The 25,622-nt window shown below is 41.1% G+C and overlaps 1 long non-coding RNA gene and 1 pseudogene across 2 annotated transcripts in view; one reads left to right on the forward strand and one right to left on the reverse strand.

Moving 5' to 3' along the window:
* LOC105489289 (uncharacterized) overlaps positions 1–22,506 on the reverse strand; it is a 169,460-nt gene extending 146,954 nt beyond the window's left edge. Inside the window, exons 1-2 of one of the 2 annotated variants that reach the window (XR_011617151.1) lie at positions 22,278–22,506; positions 13,259–13,299 (exon numbers count right to left, since the gene is read on the reverse strand). This is a non-coding gene — a long non-coding RNA (uncharacterized lncRNA). Of the gene's footprint in view, positions 1–13,258; positions 13,300–13,469; positions 13,576–22,277 lie in introns of those variants that run through there. The other variant, XR_011617152.1, reaches the window with a different exon arrangement.
* LOC112427968 (small nucleolar RNA SNORA25) lies at positions 520–645 on the forward strand (annotated as a pseudogene).
* Positions 22,507–25,622: the final 3,116 nt, after the last annotated feature.

Consider the following 25,622-nt stretch of genomic DNA (forward strand, 5'->3'; position numbering starts at 1 on the left):
TTGACGAAGTCTTTGACAAAAAAAATCATGTCATTTATAAATTTTCTTGTTCTAAAGAAGTTGTGTTATATATATATGTATATATATAAATTATGTAAATAAGTTATTTTATACAGAAAAAGGATAAAGTAATCAAGAAAACATAAGAGCCTTAAATGAGCATACACCTAACAGAGCTCCAAAATACATGAAGGAAAAACTATTAGAACTAAAAGTTTAAAAAACCCAGATGTGGAAAAACTATTAGAAGTATTAAAAAAAACCCAGATGACACATTTTTAAATCTCCAAGCACCTGGAAATCAAAAGCACACTTTCAAATAACCAAGGGGCCAAACAACAGATTGACAGAAATTTTTGAAAAACATTTTTTAAACTGAATGAAATGGTGATATAACATATGAAAATCCTTGCTAAAATAGTGCTCACAGGGAAACTTGAGCATTAAATATTTAATTAGAAAATTAAAAGGTCTAAACTCAATCATATAGTTTCCACTTTAAGAAACTAGAAAAAATAAAGGACATTTCAATGAGGCTCATGGGGCTGTGAAGCTAAGAGCTATTAACACTATGACCAAGGACTGAAATTCTCTGTAGGATCCATAGCACTGAATGGTGCAATATTTTCCTGAGGAAGTATAAGACTTAGCCGTTTATAATTATGACATGATAATCCATAATTGTTGATGTGGGAAAGTAAATACATTTCTCAAAGTTTAAGTAGATTTTCTTTTTTTTAAAGGAAAAAAGAAATAGACCCACAGTAAGCAGAAGGGCTAAATAATAAAGATAAGAACCAAAATCAATAAAATTTGAAACAGAAAAACAATGGAAAAAAATTGATGAAACCAAAAGCTGATTCTTTAAAGAGACCAAGAAGAGGCAGTGACCTAGCAAAAAAAGACAGGTATATCGCAAAGAAATCTCTGAACAAACATACCCAATAAAAATCAAAACAAGCCAGGCAGAGAAAACAAATAAATAGCTAATTTTTCACCGCAAAACCAGATGTACATCCACAGGAAACAATAGCAAACAGGAAACCAGGACCTCCCCAGACAGATTAAGTTGCCAGTGACTGACCCTAACTAGAGGGGAGTAGATGAGCTCTCTGATCAATAATTCAAAATAGCAGTTTTAAGAAAACTCAGTGATCTTTAAAATAACATGGAAAACTCAGAAATGTATTAGATAAATATAACAAAGAGATTTAAATTTTTTTCACTTTTTTTTATACTTTAAGTTCTGCGATAGATGTGCAGAACATGCGGGTTTGTTGCATAGGTACACAGGTGCCATTGTGGTTTGCTGCAACCATCAACCCGTCACCTACACTAGATATTTCTCCTAATACTATACCCCTCCTAGCCCCCCAACCGCCGAAAGGCCCCGGTGTGTGATGTTCCCCTCCCTGTGTCCATGTGTTCTCATTGTTCAACTCCCACTTATGAGAGAGAACATGCAATGTTTGGTTTTCTGTTCCTGTGTTAATTTGCTGAGAATGATGGGTTCCAGCTTCATCCATGTCCCTGCAAAGGACACGAACTCATTCTTTTTTATGGCTGCATGGTATTTCACGGTGTATATGTGCCACATTTTATTTATCCAGTCTATCATTGATGGGCATTTGGGTTGGTTCCAAGTCTTTGCTATTGCAAATAGTACTCCAGTAAACATATGTGTGCTTGTGTCTTTATAGAATGATTTATAAACCTTTGGGTATATACTCAGTAATGGGATTGCTGGGTCAAATGGTATTCCTGGTTCTAGATCTTTGAGGAATTACCACGCTGTCTTCCACAATGGTTGAACTAATTTACACTCCCACCAACAGTGCAAAAGCGTTCCTATTTCTCCACATCCTCTCCAGCATCTGTTGTTTCCTGACTTTTTAATGATCGCCATTCTAACTGGCACGAGTTGGCATCTCATTGTGGTTTTGATTTGCGTTTCTCTAATGACCAGTGATAAGGAGCTTTCTTTCATGTTTGTTGGCTGCATAAATATCTTCTTTTGAGGATTGTGTGTTCATATCCTTTGTCCACTTTTTGACTGGCTTGGTTTTTTCTTGTAAATTTGTTTAAGTTCCTTGTAGATTCTGGGTATTAGCCCTTTGTCACATGAATAGATTGCAAAAATGTTCTCCCATTCTGTAGGTTGTCTGTTCACTCTGGTGGTCATTTATTTTGCTGTGCAGAAGCTCTTTAGTTTAATTAGATCCCATGTGTCAATTTTGGCTTTTGTTGCCATTGCTTTTGGCATTTTAGTCATGAAGTCTTTGCGCCTGCCTATGACCTGAATGGCACTGTCTAGGTTTTCTTCTAGGGTTTTTATGGTTTTAGGACTTACATTTAAGTCTTTAATCCATCTTGAGTTAATTTTTGTATAAGGTATAAGGAAGAGGGCCAGTTTCAGTTTTGCACATATGGCTAGCCAGTTTTCCCAACACCATTTATTAAATAGGAAATCCTTTCCCCATTGCTTGTTTTTGTCAGGTTTGTCAAAGATCAGATGGTTGCAGATATGTGGCATTATTTCTGAGGCCTCTGTTCTGTTCCATTGGTCTACATACCATGTTCATAAAGCAAGTTCTTAGAGACCTACAGAGAGACCTAGACTCCCATACAATAATAGTGGGAGACTTTAACACCCCACTGTCAATATTAGACAGATCAATGAGACAGAAAATTAACAAGGATATTCAGGACTTGAACTCAGCTCTAGACCAAGCAGACCTAATAGACATCTACAGCACTCTCCACCCCACATCAACAGAATATACATTCTTCTTAGCACCACAGCACACTTATTCTACAATTGACCACATAATTGGAAGTAAAACACTCCTCAGCAAATGCAAAAGAACAGAAATCATAACAAACATTCTCTCAGACCACAGTGCAATCAAATTAAAACTCAGGATTAAGAAACTCACTAAAAACTGCACAACTACATGAAAACTGAACCACCTGCTCCTGAATAACTACTGGGTAAATAATGAAATTAAGACAGAAACAAATAAGTTCTTTGAAACCAGTGAGAACAAAGACACAACGTACCAGAATCTCTGGGACACAGCTAAAGCAGTGTTTACAAGGAAATTTATAGTACTAAGTTCCCACAGGAGAAAGGAGGAAAAATCTAAAATTGACACCCTAACATCACAATTAAAAGAACTAGAGAAGCAAGAGCAAACAAATTCAAAAGCTAGCAGAAGACAAGAAATAACTAAGATCAGAGCAGAACTGAAGGAGATAGAGACACAAAAAAACCCTTCAAAAAATCAATGAATCGAGGAGTTGGTTTTTTGAAAAGATTAACAAAATAGATAGACCACCAGCCAGACTAATAAAGAAGAAAAGAGAGAAGAATCAAATAGACACAATAAAAACTGATAAAGGGGATATCACCACTGATCCCACAGAAATGCCAACTACTATCAGAGAATACTATAAACACCTCTACGCAAATAAACTAGAAAATCTAGAAGAAATTGATAAATCCCTGGACACATACACCCTTCCAAGACTAAACCAGGAAGAAGTTGAATACCTGAATAGACCAATAACAAGTTCTGAAATTGAGGCAGTAATTAATAGCTTACCAACCAAAAAAAATCCAGGACCAGATGATTCACAGCTGAATTCTACCCAAGGTACAAAGAAGAGCTGGTACCATTCCTTCTGAAACTATTCCAATCAATAGAAAAAGAGGGACTCCTCCCTAACTCATTTTATGAAGCCAGCATTATCTGATACCAAAACCTGGCACAGGCTTTGGTATCAAAAAGAGAAAATTTCAGGCCAATATCCCTGATGAACAACGATGCAAAAATCCTCAACAAAATACTGGCAAACCGAATCCAAGCAGCACATCAAAAAAGCTTATCCACCACAATCAAGTCAGCTTCATCCCTGGGATGCAAGACTGGTTCAACATATGCAAATCAATAAACGTAATCCATCACATAAACAGAACCAATGACAAAAACCACATGATTATCTCAATAGATGCAGAAAAGGCCTTTGATAAAATTCAACACTGCTTCATGCTAAAAACTCTCAATAAACTAGGTATTGATGGAACATATCTCAAAATAACAAAAGCTATTTATGACAAACTCACAGCCAGTATCATGCTGCATGGGCAAAAGCTCGAAGCATTTCCTTTGAAAACAGGCACAAGACAAGGATGCCCTCTCTCACCACTCCTGTTCAACACAGTATTGGAAGTTCTGGCCAGGGCAATCAGGCAAGAGAAAAAAATAAAGTATATTCGAACAGAAAGAGAGGAAGTCAAATTATCTCTGTTTGCAGATGACATGATTGTATATTTACAAAACCCCATCATCTCAACTCCAAATCTTTTTAAGCTGATCAGCAACTTCAGCAAAGTCTCAGGATAAAAAAATCAATGTGCAAAAATCACAAACATTCCTATACATCAAAAATTGACAGCCAAATCATGAGTGACCTCCCATTCACAACTGCTACAAAAAGAATAAAATATCTAGGAATACAACTTACAAGGGATGTGAAGGACCTCTTTGAGGAGAACTACAAACCGCTGCTCAAGGAAATAAGAGAAGACACAAACAAATGGAAAAACATTCCATGCTCATGGATAGGAAGAATCAATATCGTGAAAATGGCCATACTGCCCAAAGCAATTCATAGATTCAATGCCATCCCCATCAAGCTACCACTGACTTTCTTCACAGAACTAGAAAAAACTACTTTAAATTTCATATGGAACCCAACAAGAGCCCTTATAGCCAAGACGATCCTAAGCAAAAAGAACAAAGTTGGAGGCATCAAAAGCTACCTCACTTCAGCAGAGATTGAAATAATTTTTAAAAATCAAGCACAAATTCCAAAACTGAGAAATGTATTTGTTAAACTGAAAATTTCATTACAGGCTCTCAACGTTAGAACAGATCAAGCAGAGGAAAGTATCAGTTAGTTCAAAGACAGCCTATTGAAAAATACACAGTCCGAGAGGATAAAAGAGAAAAAAATATAAAGGAATGAAGAACACCTACAAGACATTAAAAAAAACTGAAAAGACCAAATCTAAGAATTATTGATGTTTGAGAAGGAGCTGAGCAATGGCAGATATTATCTCAACTCAGTTAAAATGGTTTTTGTTACAAAGACAAGGAGTAATGGATGCTGATGAGGATTTGGAGAAAGGGAAACCCTCGTATACTATTGCTGGGAATGTAAACTAGCACAGCCATTAGGGAAAACAGTGTGGAGATTCTTCAAAATCCTAAAAATAAAACTACTATATGATCCAGCAGTTCCATTACTTGGAATATATCCAAAAGAAAGAAAATCCACATATTGAAGAGATATCTGCCCTCCCATGTTTGTTAAAGCACTATGCACAATAGCCAAGATGTGGAGTCAGCCTAAGTGCCCATCCATGGATAAATGGATACAGAAAATGTGACAGATATACAAAATAGAATACTATTCTGCCATAAAAAGAATGAAATCTTGTTATTTGCAGCTACACAGATGGAGCTGGAGGCCATTATGTTAGGTGAAATAAGCTAAGCACAGAAAGACAAATATTGCACTTTCTGTCTCATATGTGGAAGCTAAGAAAGTGAAACTCAGGAACATAAAGAATAGAACGGTGGTTACCAGAGGCTGGGAAGGGTGGTGGAGGGAGACAAAGAGAGGTTGATTGATGGGTACAAGAAAATAGTTAAAAGAAATAAGCTTTTGTGTTCAATAAATTAGTAGAGTGACTATAGTAAACAATAATCCATTTTATATTTCAAGATAGCAGAATCAATCAAATGTTCCCAGCATGATAAAAAGATAAATGTTTAAGGTGATGGTTATCCCAATCACCTTGATTTTATTATTAAACATTATATGAGTATATCGAAATATCACATATACCCCTAAAATATGTACAACTATTATATAGCATTAAAAATATTTAAGATCAGAAAAATGATAAATCTCTAGCTAAAATTACCAAAAAAGAAGGGAGACGCCAATTAGCAATATCAAAAATGAATAAAGAATATCTCTACAAACACTACAGACATAAAATGGATTGCAAAAGAAATTATGGATTGCATAAATTTCACAACTTAAACTAGAACAATACATTAAAAGACACATAGTCACAAAAATAATAAAATTCCTAGGAATACAGTGAACCAAGGAGGTGAAAGGTCTCTACAATAAGAATTACAAAATATTGCTCAAAGAACTCAAAGATGACACAAACAAATGGAAAGACATTCCATGCTCATGGATAGGAAGAATCAATATCATTAAAATGGCCATACTGCCCAAAGCAATTTACAGATTCAATGGTATTCCAATCAAACTACTAATGATGTTCCTCACAGAACTAGAAAACAACTATATATATACATATATGTAGTAAGCGTTAACTCGCCATTTAAAGAGGTTACAGTAGACAAGGCTACATATATATACATATATACAGTAAGCGTAACTCACCATTTAAAAAGGTTACAGTAGACAAGGCTACATAATCATCTCAACACATGAAAAAGTATTTGGTAAAATTTATTATTTATTCATAATACTTTTTAAAACTTAAGCAAACTAGGAGGAATAAAGGTAACTTCCTTAACCTAACAAAAGGCATCTACAAAAAATTCTAATCTCATATTTAATGGATGGTCTAAAATGAAGAACAGGAGAAAGACATTCACACATAACACTTGCATTTGACATTGTACTAGATGTACTATATATATATGTATATATACACACACACACACATATATTTTTTTTTTGAGATAGAGTTTCACTCTCGTTGCTGGGGGTACAGTGGCGTGACCTCGGCTCACTGTAACCTTCACTTCCCAGGTTCAAGTGATTCTCCTACCTCAGCCTCCCGAGTAGCTGGGATTACAGGAATGTACCACCATGTCCAGCTAATTTGTTAGATAAAAACTATTTTAAAATTCATATGGAACCAAAAAAAGAGCCCAAATAGCCAGGGTAATCCAAGCAAAAAGCACAAGGCAGGAGGTGTCATGATACCCAACTTCAAATTACACTACAGGGCCACAATAACCAGAATACCATGGAACTAGTACAAAAACTGACACATAGACCAATGGAACAGAATAGAGGGTCCAGAAATAAGGCTATATACATACAATCATCTGATCTTCAACAAAACTGACAAAAACGATCAATGGCCATATGCAGAAGATTGAAACTTGACCTCTTTCTCATACCATATATAAAAATCAACTAAGAACGGATTAAATACTCAAATGTAAAACACAAAACTATAAAAATCCTGGAAAACAACCTAAGCAATACCAATCTGGACACAGGAACTGGCAAAGATTTCATGATAAAGAACGCCAAAAGAAACTGCAATAAAAACACAAATTCACAGAGGAGATCTAATTAAACTTAAGAGCTTCTTTGCAGCATAAGAAAACATCAACAGAGTGAAAAGAAAACCTATAGAATGGGAGAAGATATTTACAAACTATGTATCTGACAAAGCTTTAATATTCAGCATCTATAAGGAACTTAAAACAAATTTACAAGAAAAAAACTAACAACCCATTAAAAAGTGGGCACAGGACATGAACAAACACTTTTCAAAAGAAGACATAAAGCAGCCAACGAGCACATGAAAAGAAGTTCAACATCACTGATTGTTAGAGGAATGCAAATCAAAACCACAATGAGACACCATCTCACACGATTAAGAACGGCTATTACTAAACAGTCAAAAAATAACAAACGCTGGCAATGTTGCAGCAAAAAGAGAACATTTATACACTATTGGTGGGTTGAACTAATTTACAGTTAGTAAATTCATTGTAAATTAGTTATAAATTAATTGCAAATTAGTTCAACCATTGTGGCAAGCACTGTAGGAATTCCTCAAATAGCTAAAAACAGAACTACTCTTCAATCCAGCAATCCCATTACTGGGTATGTACCCAAAGGAATACGAATTGTTCTGTCATAAAAATACAAGCACATGTATGTTCACTGCAGTAATAGCAAAGACATGGATTTAATGTAAATGCCCATCAGTAGGAGAATGGATGAAGAAAATATGGTACCTATACACTATGGAATACTATGCAGTCATAAAAGTGAACAAAAACCCCCGTGACACAAGTTTACCTATATAACAAACCCGCTTGTGTACCCCTGAATCTAAAATAAAAGTTTTCTGAAAAGTAAGACACACCATGCCAAAACTCACTGAAAAAGTAGATAATCTAAATAATCCTAGACCTGTTAAAGAAATTGAATTTATAATGCAAAACCTTTAGACAAGGAAAACTCAAGGCCAGATAGTTTCACTGGCAAATTCTACCAAATATTTCAGAAAGAAATAATACCAATTTTACACAGGCTCTTAAAAAAAAAAAATACTCTTGAATTCTTTTATGAGGCCAGAAGCTCCCTAACCCCAAATCAGGAAAAAATTATATAAAAAGAAACCTATAACTAATAGCCCTCATGAATATAAACATGTTCAACCAAATATTAAACACAACAATGTATAAGAAGGTGAGTACATCACACCAAGTGAGATTTCTTCTGAAAATGCGTATTTGCTTCAACATTTGAACATCAGTAAGCGTAACTCGCCATTTAAAAAGATTACAGTAGATAAGGCTACATAATCATCTCAACACATGAGAAAAAGTATTTGGTAAAATTTATTATTCATTCATAACACTTTTTAAAACTTAAGCAAACTAGGAGGAATCAAAGTAACTTCCTTAACCTAACAAAAGGCATCTACAAAAAATTCTAATCTCATACTTAATGGATGGTCTAAAATGAAGAGCAGGAGAAAGACATTCACACATAACATTTGTATTCGCATTGTACTAGATGTCCGAACAAGTGCCATAAGGCAAGGCAAAGGAATAAAAGGAGCAAAAATCTTAGAAAACTGTCTATATTCACAGATGGCATGATTGTCTGTATTGAAAATCCCATGACATTTATTTATTTATTTTTTTTTTTGAGACAGAGTCTCGCTCTCTCACCCAGGCTGGAGTGCAGTGATGCATTCACTGTGCACTGCAACCTCCACTTCCCGGGTTCAAGCGATTCTCCTGTCTCAGTCTCCTGAATAGCTGGGATTACAGGCGTCCACCACCACACCCAGCTAATTTTTGTATTTTTCTAGAGACAGGGTTTCACCATGTTGGCTAGGCTGGTCTCAAACTCCTGACCTCAAGTGATCTACCCTCCTCGGCCTCCCAAAGTGCTGAGATTACAGGTGTGAGCCATCGCGCCCGGCTGACACTTATTTTTTTAACAAATAAGTGAGTTTTCCAAGGATGTAGACATTTCATCAAACAAACATGCAAATGACAATAAACATATAAAATAGTCTGAAAATCATTAGCCGTCTCTACTAAAAAAAATACAAAAAACTAGCCGGGCGAGGTGGCGGCGCCTGTAGTCCCAGCTACTCGGGAGGCTGAGGCAGGAGAATGGCGTGAACCCGGGAGGCGGAGCTTGCAGTGAGCCGAGATCGCGCCACTGCACTCCAGCCTGGGTGACAGAGCCAGACTCCGTCTCAAAAAAAAAAAAAAAAAAAAAAGAAAGAAAATGTAAATTAAAGCTATAACGAAAAAAAAACATGTTTATGGGGATGGCTAAAATTTTTTATAAATCCAGACAGTATCAAATACTAACCAGATTGCACAGTAAATAGAACTCTCATGCATCACTGGGAGGGCTGTGAAAGGGCACAGCCCATCTGGAACACACTGGTCAGTTCCTCACAAAGTTAAACATGTATTCACCATGAACACAGCAATCCTATTTCTAGATATTCATTCAAAAGTAGACTTGAACACTGAAAAATCTGTGTTCACACACACCCCCCCCCCCCACGGTGAATGTTTATAGCAGATTTCTCACAATTCACAAACCCTGGAAACATCTTCAATGTCTCTCAACTGGGAAAAGGATTAATAAACTGGTACCTACATAAAGTAGAGAATATCACCCATCAATTTAAAAGGGGAAACGGTCATTGGTAGACACATAACATGCATGAATCTCAAATGCATTACCCTATGAAAGAAGCCATATTCTAAAGGCTACATGTTACCTACATGTTATGTGACTCCATTTTTATGACTTTCTTGGAGATTAAAAAACAGAATGAAGGAAAGCAAATCAGCGATTTCCAGGGATTAAACGTTTGACTTCAAAGGGCCACCAGGAGGGAACTTTTTCAACGGTGATCAAACTATTCTGTATTTTGATTATGATGGCATTTGCATGACTATGCATTTGTCAAAACTCATAGACCTGAACAGTGAAAATGCTATTGTGTATACATTTAAAAATAAATTTAAAAGAAACACAACCCAATAATGAAAGTGGATCCTCAGAAATAGATAATTTATAATCACTCACAAATGTATTGTTGTGTATACTTCTCTACAGCATTTGAAACTTTCTATTTTATATAATTGAAATTTGTGTGTGTATATATCCTATAATAACATAATACATTACATTATAGTTCAGTGAATGCAGGAAACAGGAATAGCGTATATATGTATGCCATTGTCTGGCAGAGGTAATAATCCATAAATGTTTGTTAGATACATAATTTAATAGAAAAAACTTATCCCTGATGACACAGAACTGGCTCTCCTGCATAACTCTCTCAGTTCATAGCCAGTGGAAACAGCAGATTCGAAGGGGCAAAGAAATGGGTAGAAAAAGTTATTCTGACAGAAAAAAAGTGATCAATGTTAACCCCACATAGACAGCAGAGTACAGAATAATAAAACTCAAACACACAGATTTGTGTGTGCATGTGTTTTACATACCAAATAGGTGTCATTCATCTCTATACAATTTCAAATAATAATTGACATGGAAAGGGGGCCTTATAAATTAAAAGTTTTATTGTATAAAATATTCTTTAGAAAACTTTAGCAAATAAAATAAATTATGAAAAAATTAATTTTTATCTATTTAGTTATTTTGAGATTAACTTATAAGACTAGCTAATTTTTATATTTTGGGTAGATATGGGGTTTCACTATGTTGGCCAGGCTGATCTCGAACTCCTGGGCTCCAGTGATCCACCCGCCTCAGCCTCCCAAAATGCTGAGATTACAGGTGTGAGCAACTGCGCCCAGTATGCTGCCTTCATACTCTATATGGACATTCAGTGAACCTCTGTTAAATTAATAAATGTCGAGTGATGTTACCATACCCTTCCTGAGTACTAGTTCTGAGAAAAAGTAAGCATTAAAAAAATGTTTAAAAGGATAACATACACAAAACCAAGTTTTATGTGTGTGTGCCTGTATGTGTGTTCATTTGTGTGTGTGTAAAAGAAGGATGCATCAATGCCTATACCTAACTTACATATGGCTTTTCTTCTTAACATTTTTTAAAAAACAACTTACCTTTCAAGAATTGAATAAGGATGTCAATAAGCTAAATTTCTACCAAATGATAAATGGTACAACTAATAGTAAATATATAATAATAATAAATGCATATGCAGCCATATACATTAGGCAAACAGAATCATAGCAGAAATTTAACAATGATGCAAATTTTGTGGGGCATTTTAATTATGTGGTTTTAATACTTTTAAAGGTATAAAATAATTGAGGGAATTTACATAAATATATTAAGGATGAATAAATAATGGCAAAAACCACAATGACTATTGCACAGTGATTGTCCAACCTAATAATGTGGGCAAGTACCCTTGACTGGAAGCGTCACCCAGGTAGGGTACGGTAACATCACTCGACGTTTATTAATTTAACAGAGGTTCACTGAATGTCCATACAGAGTATGAAGGCAGCATTAAGCACGTCTCTAATCATTCAAAAAGATCACGCGGAGCAGCAGACAGAGTAGAGCATCAAACATTGTGAACCAACACCAATGTCATGCATTTAATGATAGAAACTAGGCTTATACTTCTAGAATAAAAATCAGGTTGACAGTGAAACACATTTTACGTAACAAGGACAAAGAGAAAGAAGGAGGCAGGGAGCCCCGGGGAATGACTGTGAGTGGACGACGCCCGGTTCCTGCTGGTGCTGCCTCCTTCCGGGATCATATTCAGCCTCTGAACAATCCGAGAGGATACAAAAAATTCACCAAAAGATTGAACCATTAAAAGTGATAAACTATAACATTAAGAATCGAGTCACTTAAATGTAAAAAATAAAAATATAGAATAACAACACGAAATTGAGAAACTTATGAGTTATCCAAAGCATTACAATATATTCATTGCTAAAGTCAATCATACTAAAAAAGAAATTCAGGTGTTATATAAAATATTACTCAGCATCCAACAAAGAAGTCAGTCACAGAGCATGTTTTATGAGCTGAATAATGGCCATTATCAAAAACCTAGCCTGGCAAACAGTCAAGTAAATGGCACCAAGTATGAGTCATTACAAATTATTATAAGACAGAAATGTATCATCTAGACACTTTTCTGCAAACTCAATTCGAAGCAGCACTAGGATCTCCTGGCTTACTTTCCACAGGGACTCTTTCTTTTAGCATTACATGTCTTATTTTTTGAAGATTAAAAGTCACAAATTCAAGTAATGACTATTATTAAACTTCAAGAAATATTTCCAAATGAATACCATGTACCAAATGTTCTAGAATCTCTAATGGTCTAGAATTTATGAACATGACTATAAAACTATATTTATTAGTAATGATGAAATCAATGGTTCATATTGTAACCCTGGGGACAACAAAGGACACTGAGAAATCGGGATCGTGGCTGTCTCAAAAGTTACGTCACTTGACACTCAGCACTTGCTTTGTATTAATTTTTTTTTTTTTTTTTTTAGACAGAATCTCACTTTGTCACCCAGGCTGGAGTGCAGTGGCGCGATCTCAGCTCACTGCAATCTTAACCTCCCGAGTTCAAGCGACTCTCCTGCCTCAGTCTCCCGAGTATCTGGGACTACAGGCACATGACCCACGCCCGGCTAATTTTTATATTTTTAGTAGACATGGAGTTCTGCCATGTTAGCCAGGCTGGTCTCAAACTCCTGACCTCATGATCTGCCCTCCTCGGCCTCCCAAAGTGCTGGGATTACAGGCATGAGCCACCACGCCCAGCCTTGCTTTGTACTGTTGTCACCATGACTTGGTACAAAGCCTACCTTCTGTTATTTATCCTATAACTGACATTCTGCCATGCAAAGGATATAGATAATAAACAACATATACTTACATTCAAGGTCTGATTTCTAAGTAGGTTTGATGGTCAGCCCCCTGAAAGAACACAGGAATAGTGGAGAAATAAGTGTGAGCCCACTTTGTAGTCACCTATTTGGGACTCGGGGTTGTAGAGGAGCCCTCTAAGATCACAGGTGATCACAAAAGGCTAGAATGGAGGCTTCATGAGACAGCCTGCTCGTTTCTATGGGGATAGTCACACACACCATCCAGGTAAGGCTTGACAGAATCCGCCTCTATCAAGTGCAGGACTCACACGCCTCCAGCCACTTCATCTCCTGCTGAGCTTCCAGGTTCCCGGAGGGAGTGCAGAATGGAGAAACAGGTATTCAGCCTCGCTTTTGATTCGGATCAGCAGCAGCTGCTGAGGCAGCTGAACCCCCTCCCCACCACCATCCCCCACCCAACCCCGCCCCAGGGTTCAGCAGACTGTTCCTGGTGCTGCTGTAATGAATGTCCATTTGGGTTAAAACATCACCAGAAACCCCAGAGGGAAGGAATCCTTCTAACCATCATCCTCCAGCAGGCTCAGTGAAGTGGAACCACGGAACAAATTCCATCTTCTGCCTCTTTGGTATCGTCCCCAAGCTATGTAAAATGTAAACACAACAGAACAAAGCTATTCATCTTTGATGGAGAACATTTGCTCAAAATTTGGAGGACCTTGTTTCTCAGCATCCACAAAGCTGAAAATATTTACTATCTGCCCTTCCATGAAAGTTTGCTGCCCCTAGAAGAAAATCCCAGGTAAATTAATCCAAATAGCTTTATCTTCAGGAACTTCCTAGAATATAAAAGGTTAAGGCAGAGTTTGAATGGAGAACTGGAAGCTAGCACAGTTTTGTTAATCTTTGTGGTTTTGTATAGTGGAATTTAATTTATATATTTTTGGATTATATGTTAGGTGGCCCTTTAGTCATAAAATTAAATGACTAAATTTTTTTTGCAAAGATCTTTAGATAATTACTTTGTTCACTTTTGAGATTACCAAGGAAGCTTGCAATGTCTATTCTTTTGCTAATACCCCTTAAGACTGGTTGAGGCCGCAGTAACAATGCTTTGCAAAACAGGCATTCACCATTGCAAACATATGATATGCACACTCCCAAATAGACATAGGGAAGCAGAGCCGATTTTTTATTGTGCCCCATGAAACATCAGCAACTCCTGCTAACTTTTAGCACTACGTGAGAATGTGACTAGTGAGAAGATCTAGATGAATCCGTTTATGGAAAATCACACATTAGAACAGTATGTGAGGTGTCCACATAATGCCACACATTGTTAGGTGAAGCTGCTTTAAGATCATTAAAAAACCAGTGTTGCATACTGACACAATGGAATAAAACTGTAGCAATGAGAATGAGCAGCCCACAACCGCAAGCGATTATGCGGCTGCATCTCATGAAGGTGATGCTATGCTCAAGAGAAGAGGCCATAGACTAAGCACATGCTGTATAACTTGAATTACATAAAGTACAAAAATGGGCAGAAAGCTCTTGGAAATTAAGATATGGCCACACACGGCGGTGGCTGTGACTGGAAGGGACTTGAGGGGGTTCCAGGGTCTTGATCTGGATGTTGGTTGCATGGTTGTGTTCAGCTCATAATCTACACTTTATGATGTATAAACTTTTCAGAATGCATATTATATTTTTAGCTTTTAAAAATGTAAAAGAGGCCGAGTGCGGTGGCTCACGCCTGTAATCCCAGCACTTTGGGAGGCCAAGGCAGACGGATCATGAGGTCAGCAGTTTGAGACCAGCCTGGCCAATATGGTGAAACCCCATCTCTACTAAAACTACAAAAATTAGCCAGGCGTGGTGGCACGTGCCTGTAGTCCCAGTTACTTGGGAGGCTGAGGCACAAGAATCACTTGAACCTGGGAGGCGGAGGTTGCAGTGAGCCGAGATCATGCCACTGCACTGTAGCTTGGGTAACAGAGCAAGACTCTGTCTCAAAAAAAAATGTAAAAGAAATTAGAACTGGGTCCATCCAGCCTCTGTTGAGCATATGACAAATGTAAAATCACGAGAGAGAACACATATTAAGGAGTGATTTTACCCTTGCCACCTGAGCTGCGGTGAATAACACTGGATCCCCCTGAGTAACATGGAGCCGGTGGAGGTGTGCCCTTACTGCCTGGCTCTGGGGAAAGCAGGGGAGGGTTCCAGCTCTGGTGGAACATGACCACAAGGGAAGCCAGAAGAAAACCAGGCCTCTGGAAGCCCCGGACCTTGCGGGTGTGCGTAAAGGTAGCATGGAAGCAAACGTCCAAGGCTTAGTGTCCTCTTTGCCTCTTGCCCAGGATTTCCCAAGCCTATTTCAGTTATTGATGCCAGCTTCATGGACTGAGGAGCCATATGATTTCACAGCAAATGAGAGAGGAAGTATTCATGACAATTATAAGCCTATGGATATTCCAGCTCTGATAGTCTCTCCATGAAGCAGAACATTCACCAAGCTAGTCACCAGCAGTGACGAGAGCCCTCAATGTGGGTGTGTGAGCAGCCTTTCCAGGGGTAACCCGATGATGCAGCTCTGAGTGATATGTGCAAAGTGGCTGACTCCAGACCACGACTTATCCACAAGGCTGCTGCTGTGCTCTTTTTTGGTGGCACCTGGTCCCCAGTGGAGGAGTTAGAGGTTCTTGAAAATCCCACAAGGTAAAATCTTCTTTTCCAAGAAGAAATGGTAAAAAACACCAAGGAGAGTTTCAGCGATGCATCTCGGTCTCAGTCTGCACAGCTCCAGGTTGCTGAGGAGGGCAGGAAAAATACATGACTGGACATAAAATTAAAATTGAAGGAAATCCCATGACCTCAAAATGGAGAGAAAGAAACTGAGCTTCTCTTTCTGGGATCTTGAATGACTTGAATAATGGCGGTGATTGAAACTGTGCTGGATCACAGTGTCCTGCAAAAATCCAGGTACCACTGGAACCTGAGAATGTGACCTTATTTAAAAACAGGGTCTTTGCAGCTAAGTGAGTTCACACTGGACTATGATGGGCCCTAAATCCAATCTGACTGGTGCTCTTATAAAAAAAAAAAAAGAGGAAAACACGTGTGAAGGCTGGCAGAGGTGGGAGGATGTGGCTGCATACCAAGGAACGTACAGACTGCCAGGAGCCACCATCAGCTGTAAGAGATGAAGTCCTTCCCAAGACCCTTCAGAGAGAACACAGCCCTGCTGACCCTGCATTTTAGACGATAGCATGGATTTCTGTGGTTTTAAACCCCCCAGGTTGTAGTTTTCATCACAGGAGCCACAAGCAACTAGTGACCTGGTCTTTGGAGATCTGCATGACTGGATGTGAGAAGAGGTGGTAGAAATGGCTGTTGTGTACTCAGGGAGCATCTCACAGCACTCGGAGCATTACATGAAGATATGGGCTCCCTAGGAAGAACAACAAACCAATATTCACTATTTTATTTTTATTTAGAGCTGCTAAGGCCATCAAACCCAGATAAGAAATTTATGTCTGGCTGGGTGCAGTGACTCAGGCCTATAATCTCAGCACTTTGGGAGGCTGAGGTGGAAGGACTGCTTAAACCCAGAAGTTCCAGACCAGCTTGGGCAACATAGTGAGACCCTCATCTCTATAAAAAAAATTTTTGAAAGCCAGATGTTGCGGGTCACACCTGTGGTCCCAGCTACTCAGGAGGCTGAGGCAGAAGGATTGCTTAAGCCCAGGAGGTCAAGGCTGCAGTGAACCGAGACTGCACCACTACACTCCAGCCTGGGTGACAGAGCAAGATGCTGTATCAAAAAGTCTGATGCATCTGGATTAAACATTCTGAACTTAGGCAGTCTAACTGGAAAGCCACAAATCAATGACTCCTAGGTTCAGACTTCTTGTTAGAAACGGACAGCCAAGAGTGTGGAACGTGCTCCCGGTGCCCAGCCAACTGCTGTCCCAGCTGAGCCCGCCTGGACCAAGGGACAGGACATCCTCCATTTTCAGTCACTATGAAGAAACTATTTCTCATTTTGAGTCGTTTTGTTAGATCATTCTGATGCCCCTCTCAGGTTCATGAAGCAGGTGCAAGATTCATCGGCCTGTTTTGAGCTTGCTGGGAACACTTACATCCGGAATAAATGTCAGCAGACTCAACTCAAATGTGGCATTTCTTGCCCATGTTGACAATGCCTCTAATAGAGAGATTCACTTTCTCCCTTGTTTTCTGGTGTTAGAGTTAGAACACCAAATGTTCATGCACCTCTGCTTTGCAGATTCAGAAACCTCAACGAAAACAGCCCATTAACTGAGGGAGAAACCCCAGGTCTACGCAGCTCAGCGCTGGACGCTCGGGACAGGGCCATCATCCACCTGCTTCCACACCAACGGCAGGAATAAGGAAGTGAGTAACCCCAGACCTCCGAATATTCCAGGAAAAACCCCCTCCTCTAGTTCCCCACCTCCCTCAGTGCCTCACCAGCACTACCTGCCTGGAGTCCCTCTGGAATAATCGTATTTTACTGCGTAGTCCTGTTAATAGAACTCTCCAAGAAGCTCAGGAGTCCCAGTTCCTCATTCCCCAGACACACCTCCCCAAACCGTCCCAAGCACCTCCCTTCTCATCCCTCTGCCCAACGTTCCTGGCTCCTGGGCCCGTCCACTGTGCCCTCTGCAGATCACATCATCCACAGCAATTTCCTACCTCATGACATTTCTCTCTAAATGCCCTGCGCTTTCTCGCTATAAGAGAAGCAGGGTCTTCCCCGAGGGAGCTGCTTCATTGCGCTCTCCAGGGGTGGATGCAGTGAGCGTCCTCACTCTTCCTCTCCCCCTACCCTGGTGTTCTCAAGTCAGTAGGAGGAGTAGGGGTCCTCAGAGCCCCCTGGTTCCACTTCTAGACGTTACAGCTTTTCTCTGTTCTGAAAACCCTCAAGGTTAACTGTTGTACCCACCTTCCCTCTTTCTCATGGTAATTGTCTGCTGCTCCCAGGCCAGGTCCCTGACAGTCCTAGAATGAGTTCCTGTCACTGCCACTCCCCACACCATTTCTGCCACAATCTGTGATTTTCACATCAATGTCCATGATCCTTTCAAAATCCTGGCATCTTTGATTTATTCTCTTTTGATAGCCTTTCCCCTAGGCTAACTCAACCACTGGTTCCCATGACGATAGAGTTGCTAAAAACTACATCCCGGTAAAACTCCACACCTCAGTAAGTCCAGCGTCCCCAACTTCCTCAGTGATTCGCCCCCCTGAGCCCTACAGTTTATCCTAAACCCTTTGCACTGCCCCATCCTCCACCATCCTCACTTCCCTCCGTCCCAAGCTGACTTGCCATGGTTGTCATCCCCTCGCTCAGATGCTCAACTCCACCCGTGGCCTTTTTCCCTCCTTACTGCTGTCCAGGCCCCAACTCTATCGCTCTACACAATGTGCACATTGCTAAACAAATCCGGAGAAAAGCATGTCGCCGGGTTAAGGGAACTCACTTCAATCTCTGATCACCGATTTCCGATGTGCCCTCAGCATTCTACGGCAACACACAACACTCCATCACCCTTTCACAGTGTGTCCCCACCTCGGCGTTGTTGGCACTTTGTCCCAGGGGCCCTGCTGTGTGGGCTGCCCTGTGCACTGTGGGATATTGAGATGCATCTCCGGCCTCTGCTCACCCAAGGCCAGTATCATTTTTTTCTCCCCCAAATTGTGACAACCACGAGTGTCTCCAGACACTGCCCAATGTCCCAGGGAGAGCAAAATCGCCCCCATTTGAAGACTATCTATCTATAGATACCACTTCCAACATGTCTTTCCTCGTTGTCACTCTCTGCTGGTTCCTGTATCTGGTATTTGATTAAGAAGATTGACGAAACCCAGTCTCTACTAAAAGTACAAAAATAAGCCAGGCATGGTGGTGCGTGCCCGTAATCCCAGCTACTCAGGAGGCTGAGGCAAGAGAATCGCTTGAACCTGGGAGGCGGAGGTTGCAGTGAGCCGAGATTGCACCACTGCACTCCAACCTGGGCAACAAGAGTGAGACTCTGTCTCAAAAAAAAAAAAAAAAAAGATTCATACACCAGAAAACGTCTTCAATCTCCCACTGTCCAATGGACTCATCTGCAGCTGTTACCTTATTCTCGCTTTCTCTCTCTTCATTCTTTAGGACGCAGTCATGCACCCCTTTAAATTCAACTCCTTCACGTGGGCGCTAGAACACAAGGACTTTCTTCCTGAAACTCTGCCTTCCCGGGTGCATCACCTGTTTTCCCTTTCTCCTGGGTTGTGTGCATTAGCACACAAATGTCATTTAACTTTTTCCACCTTCTCAAAAATCCTTTTGATTCTATAACAGATGTCAACCATTTTTTCTATATTTTTCCTCAAGAAGTGTCACTCCTGCGAGTTTTCTAACTCACGTTCACCAGTTCTCTTCCCATGTCCTCTGAATTGCACTGGAGTTTACAAGTCATCCTCTCAACCCATTGATACATCCTGCGTATTGTTATCTCGGTGGCTTTCGTGGAACCGCTCACATCCTCCTTCTGAAACACTTTTCTATTTGGTTTCCGGGATGCAATGGTCTCCTTGATTTTCTCTTACCTCACTCATTTCTGATTCTTAATCATTTTTGCTGGTTTTTCTTTCTCTCTCCATATTGGAAAGTTTACAGTGCCCCAGAGCACGTGTTCGGAATTTCTCGTCTTCTCTCAATACCCTCACTCCTTTGTTGACAGCATGCGGTCCGTGGCTCTGAACAGATCTACAGCATGGTGGCTCATAAAGGCACATCTCCTCCCCAGACCCCGCTCCTGGACTCCGGTCTCACACATCCATGTATCTACTCAAAGTGTTTCATTTGCTGTCTAGCAGCCATCTCTACATAAACACTTGAAATCCAAACTTGTTTTTCCTCTCGTTTTCCTCGTATCAGTCAACGGCAGCTGCATCATCAGACCAATCACCAGAGCCTCATTGCTGAATCCTCTTTTCCTCATCTTCTGTATCCTGCCTTTCATCAAATTTGTTAGCTCCTGCTTCAAAATGGGTAATTAATTAATATTCATTTTTATTGCTTGTCTCCAACTACAAAGTAAGCTCCATGAAGAGCAGAGATGTTACTTCTTTTGTTCATTGATGTATTGGCAACAGCAGATGTTTAACAAATACTTGCTACATTAAGAAATAAATGAATGAAAGTGTAGTTGGTCTCCTGGGGGGGCACTGCTGCTACTTGTTTTAAAACAGAAAAGTTGGTATTTATTAAAATATGAAAATGTCATGGAATCTAAACCTTTATTTCAAAATGACACACAGAAGTTTCTGACCTTAAAGAAACAGTGTATGAATCAATGTAGAAACCAAGTGTAAGAACATTTTGAAACAGATTTTTTCATTGCTCTTCAGTATAGCAGGTTCTTCTCTGCCAGTGTCCTCTTTCCAAGACACTCAGTGCTCTCAAAATCAACTTATAAAAATGATTCAGTGGATAATTTTTTACCCAACATGTCTGTAAGGCACAGTAATAAGTTTCTCCTTTTCTGCAGGAGTGACAGTAGTAAAGGACTATTTTATACATTATTAGACAAAATATTAAAGATGCTCCCATGTCGGTGGCATGCCACATGCCGGCTTATTCCTCACGCATGTGGGTGTCCCCAGGGCCAGCTGCAACCTCTGCTCTGCAGGGTGGCCTGGGAGGCAGGACCCCCACCTCGGGAACACTGCCGGCCCTCAAGGTAACGGGTTACCCTTTCCTTGTTTTGAGAGGTGCCACCGGCAGCGCCTTCAGCTGGACTCTGCTGCTGTTAGACTGAACACGCTGGGGTCACCGTAAAGTGGGGGCTAGGAGTGGGCAGAAGGGGTGCATCCTTTTCTGATGAAGTCTCCATCTCTTAGGTCCTGATATGGTTTGGATATTTGTCCCACCAAAATCTCATGTTACATTGTGATCCCCAGCGCTGGAGGCGGGGCCCGGAGGGAGGCATCGGGGTCACGAGGATGGATCCCTCATGGCTTGGTGCTGTCTTCCCAACAGTGAGCTCTCCAGAGATCTGGTTGTTGCAGAGTGTGGCACCTCCCCGCCTCTCTTTCTTGCTCCGGGTCTCATCGTGTGACTTGCTGGCTCCCCATTGCCTTCCACCAGCTTCCTGAGAACTCGCTAATGTAGATCTGCCAGCGTCAGGCTTCTCGTATGGCCTGCAGAACCACGAGCCAATCCAATTTCTTTCCTCTATAAATCACCCAGTGTCAGGTATTTCTTTCATTTATTATTTATTTATTTATTTATTGAGACGGAGTCTGGCTCTGTCACCCAGGCTGGAGTGCAGTGGCGCGATCTCAGCTCACTGCAAGCTCTGCCTCCTGGGTTCCCGCCATTCTCCTGCCTCAGCCTCCCGAGTAGCTGGGACTACAGGCGCCCGCAACCTCGCCTGGTTAATTTTTTGTATTTTTAGTAGAGACGGGGTTTCACCGTGTTAGCCAGGATGGTCTCAATCTCCTGACCTCGTGATCTGCCCGCCTCGGCCTCCTAAAGTACTGGGATTACAGGGGTGAGCCACAGCACCTCGCCAGGTATTTCTTTATAGCAATGTAACCATGGCCCAATACAGGGCCCCAGGGCTTGGGGTGTGGCCTTCACAACGTTCCCACCCCTCCCCCAGGGTCCCAGCCTCCCCACCTGCTGGCTTCCCTGTCTTCAGCCTCCTTGTTCTTTTCCCAAAAAGCCCCACCTCCAGCAAGGCCAGGGCAGGCTGAGTGGGGCCCTTCCTCCAGGAGGGAGCTGTTTCTGCGTGTCCCGATGGACAGTCTCCCTTGGAGGGTAGGTCTGTGATACATAGAAGGGTATCTCCCCTCCCTCTCTCAGTCATAAGGGGCTTTTTCCCAGGTCCTTGATGTGAGAACCTGGGGGGTTTCTGCAAGGTGAGCCCCTGAATGTGAGCCCAAGGCCACCCATGGCATAGCCCGGAGGAGCCACTTGCTCTCCGCTAATCCACTCTCCAGCCTGAGACCTTTGTCAAAGCCACCGGCCCAGCACGAGGTCCTACCACGCACCATTCAGGGACTTCTACTCCAGAGAAGCAAACCGCTGGTGCCACATTGAGTTGGATTCTCCTGTGTCTTCAGATCTGGGCTGGCAGTTTGCTTTGCAAGCTCAGCTGTTTGATGGGGGAAGGAAAGTCGGTGATTTCAGTGTCCCACCTTCTCTTGAGGTCATGCAGGGAGCGTCTGCCTCTGTGTCCTTTCTGCATCGGAGCTGCAGTGGGGGTGGAGTAGTTCATCTGGTGGCCTAGAAATTTATAGATTCTGGTTTTGTGTCATATGCTTATCGGTTCTAATGGGTTTTATTTGGGTGGAATCTTTAAGTTCTTCTAAATATAAGACCATGTGGTCTGTAAACAAGGCTAATTTAACTTCTTCCTCTCCAATTCAGATACCCTTTATGTCTTTCTCTTGCCTAATTGCTCTGGCTAGGACTTCCAGTATTACATGGAACAAACTCAGTAAAGACACAGATGACGCAAACTATCAGTCAATCGACTTGATGTAACTGACATTTATAGAATATGCCATCCTGCAACAGCAGAATACACCATCGGGAATATCCATATAGATATTCTGCCATCCAGAATACGCCATATGGAATATGCCATCCAGCCACAGCAGAATACATGTCCTTCCTATCTTCTCAAGTGTACAGGGAACACGCACCAAGACAGATCACATTCTGATCCATAAAGTCCACCTTCACAAATAACCCGTTCCTCACTTCACAGTGAGCTCTCAAGCACCATGACTCTGACTCCTGTTCTAAGGAGCAGCAACTTCGTAGCTCCAACACCTCATCACATGTTACGAGGCCGCACTGCAAACCATCGCCATCTCTGCAATACACACCCTATGCTCTAACTAATGGACCTTTTTAATTTTCCTTGCATTATGAAAACTAGTGCAAAATGAGAATTGTGGGAATATAGTAAGACTGGAAAAGAATTCCTAGTACCCAATTCCTTGTGGAATTGCAGCAAGGGTTGCAGGTACTAATATCATCCCTGCTGTAGGGTCTTCAAAGCCTTGTTTTGGTCTCTAGAGAAATTGAAAAAATAATTGTTCAGACACACATCTGAAAACAGAAAACAACCACTTAAGAGATGATGCTGTAAGTCTCATGGTGGGAAGAAAAATGCAAGAGAATTAATTCAAATTCTCCAGGGTTCTATATACAGCATGATAATATCTCACGTTTGTTAATGACTGAAAGGAAACAGCATCACTGACTGTTTACAGCACATAGTTGATTACAAGTGGTTTATAGTTCGTGCACCAAAGTAATGAAGAGATTATATAACAAAATCTCACTGGAGAAAACACATTGACAGTCTTTGCCAACATTTGCTGCAGGTTGGGCCGTGAGGGCCGGAGAGGTCTGCGTGCAGGTGAGAGGCCAATGGCCAACTATCCGAGGGTAGGAGGGGCACCTTCTTCCCATCGCAAGAGTGGAATAGGGAAGAGCTATTTTTACTCATGAAAGAGATCATGCACTTCAGCCAATAAGCCCAGGAGTCATTACATCAATATCAAATAATACATAATGCACACTGAGTCTGAATTGTTCACGGATAAAGCACCAAGCGCGACCAGATACTGGGAGGGGGAAGCCGCCTATGTGAGGGGTATTTTTGTTTGTTTTGTTCAAGAAGGAGTCTTGCTCTGTTACCCAGGCTGGAGTGCAGTGGCGTGATCTCAGCTCACTGCAACTCCGCCTCCTGGGTTCAAGCAATTCTCCTGCCTCAGCCTCCTGAGTAGCTGGGATTACAAGTGCCTGCTCACCGCGCCCAGCTAATTTTTGTATTTTTAGTAGAGACGGGATTTCACCATCTTGGCCAGGCTGGTCTTGAACTCCTGACCTCATGATCCACCCGCCTCGGCTTCCCAAAGTGCTGGGATTACAGGTGTGAGCCACCGCACCTGGCCTGTGTGAGGGGTTTTATCACCACTTCCACCTGCCCCCCCACTGCAGCTGCACAGCACCAGAGCCAGCAACTGTCAAGACATTCATAAGAAATGGAAGGGGTGGGCCCCCTTAGAACTGCAATTAAAATTTTTAAAAATAGGTTTAGCTCATGTCATGGAGAATGTTCCCATTACTGATTTACTAGTTATGTTCTGATAACTCAATCATCTCCCCCAGAAAGCTTTAAAATCTGTCCATCTGTTTCCTAGTCCTCAAATTCTAAAAATACACTAAAAAATGAAACATCTATAATTGAGACTGAATGTGACCACATTGTTTCCATCGTGTACCATTTATACATCATAAACTCTCAAAACTAAAGAGTTTCAAAAGTTTCATAACTCCCGTGCTTGCCAGAGTTACGACCTTCACTTTAAATATATATATACACACACTCACAGGAGTAAATCCCAGTCAGTGCCCTAGGCAGCCCTGCTTACACCTTTCATGCTGCCTCCTAGGCGGTGAGCACTCGGTGCTTGTGGGATGGGCAACCCTAGGTCACGGAGCAGGTGCCATGGGCATCACTTTTCAGGTCACCTGCACTCATTCCAGCAGGGGTCTGAACACCGTGATTCCTGGACAGACCAAAGGGGTTTGTGAGCCAACTGAAGGTACCTGCAGTAATGTGTGTGAGTGCTTGTGGATATGTGTGAGCATGCATTGTATACGTGTGTCTCCATGTATATATGTGTGCCTGCGTGTGCCCATGTGTGCCTGTGGATACCTGTGAGTGTGTGTTGTAGGTATGTGTGTATCTTTGTGTATATGGGTGTGTATATGAGTGTGCGAGAGTGCCTGTGTGTGTCTGTGGATACGTGTGTGTTGTATGTATATATGTGCCTTGTATATTTGTATGTATGTGTCTGTGTGCATGTTAGAGTGCCTGTGGATGTGTGTGTGATGTTGGTATGTGTGTATCTCTGTATGTGTGTATGTTTGTGTGTCTCCGTGTATGTATGTGTGTGTCTGCATGTATGAGTGCTTGTGGATGCATGAGTGTGTACTGTAGGTATGTATCTCTGTGTGTATGTGCGTGTGTCTGTGGATACATGTGTGTATTCTATGTATATGTCTCTGTATTTGTATACATGTGTCTGTGTGTTAGAGTGCCTGTGGATGTGTGTGTGTGATGTTGGTATGCACCTCTGTATGTATGTCTGTGTGTCTCTGTATGTGTGTGTCTCTGTGTCAGTGCCTGTGGATGCATGAGTGTGCACTGTAGGTATGTGTATCTCTGTATGTGTGCAAGTATATATGTCTGTGTGTGTCTGTGTGTGTGTACAAGTGTGTCTGTCTCTGTATGTGTGCAAGTGTATGTCTGTGTGTCTGTGTGTGTCTCTGTGTACAAGTGTATATGTCTGTATGTGTCTGTGTGTGTGTAC

The sequence above is a fragment of the Macaca nemestrina genome, chromosome 19 (genome assembly GCF_043159975.1).
Source record: "Macaca nemestrina isolate mMacNem1 chromosome 19, mMacNem.hap1, whole genome shotgun sequence".
NCBI lineage: Eukaryota > Metazoa > Chordata > Mammalia > Primates > Cercopithecidae > Macaca > Macaca nemestrina.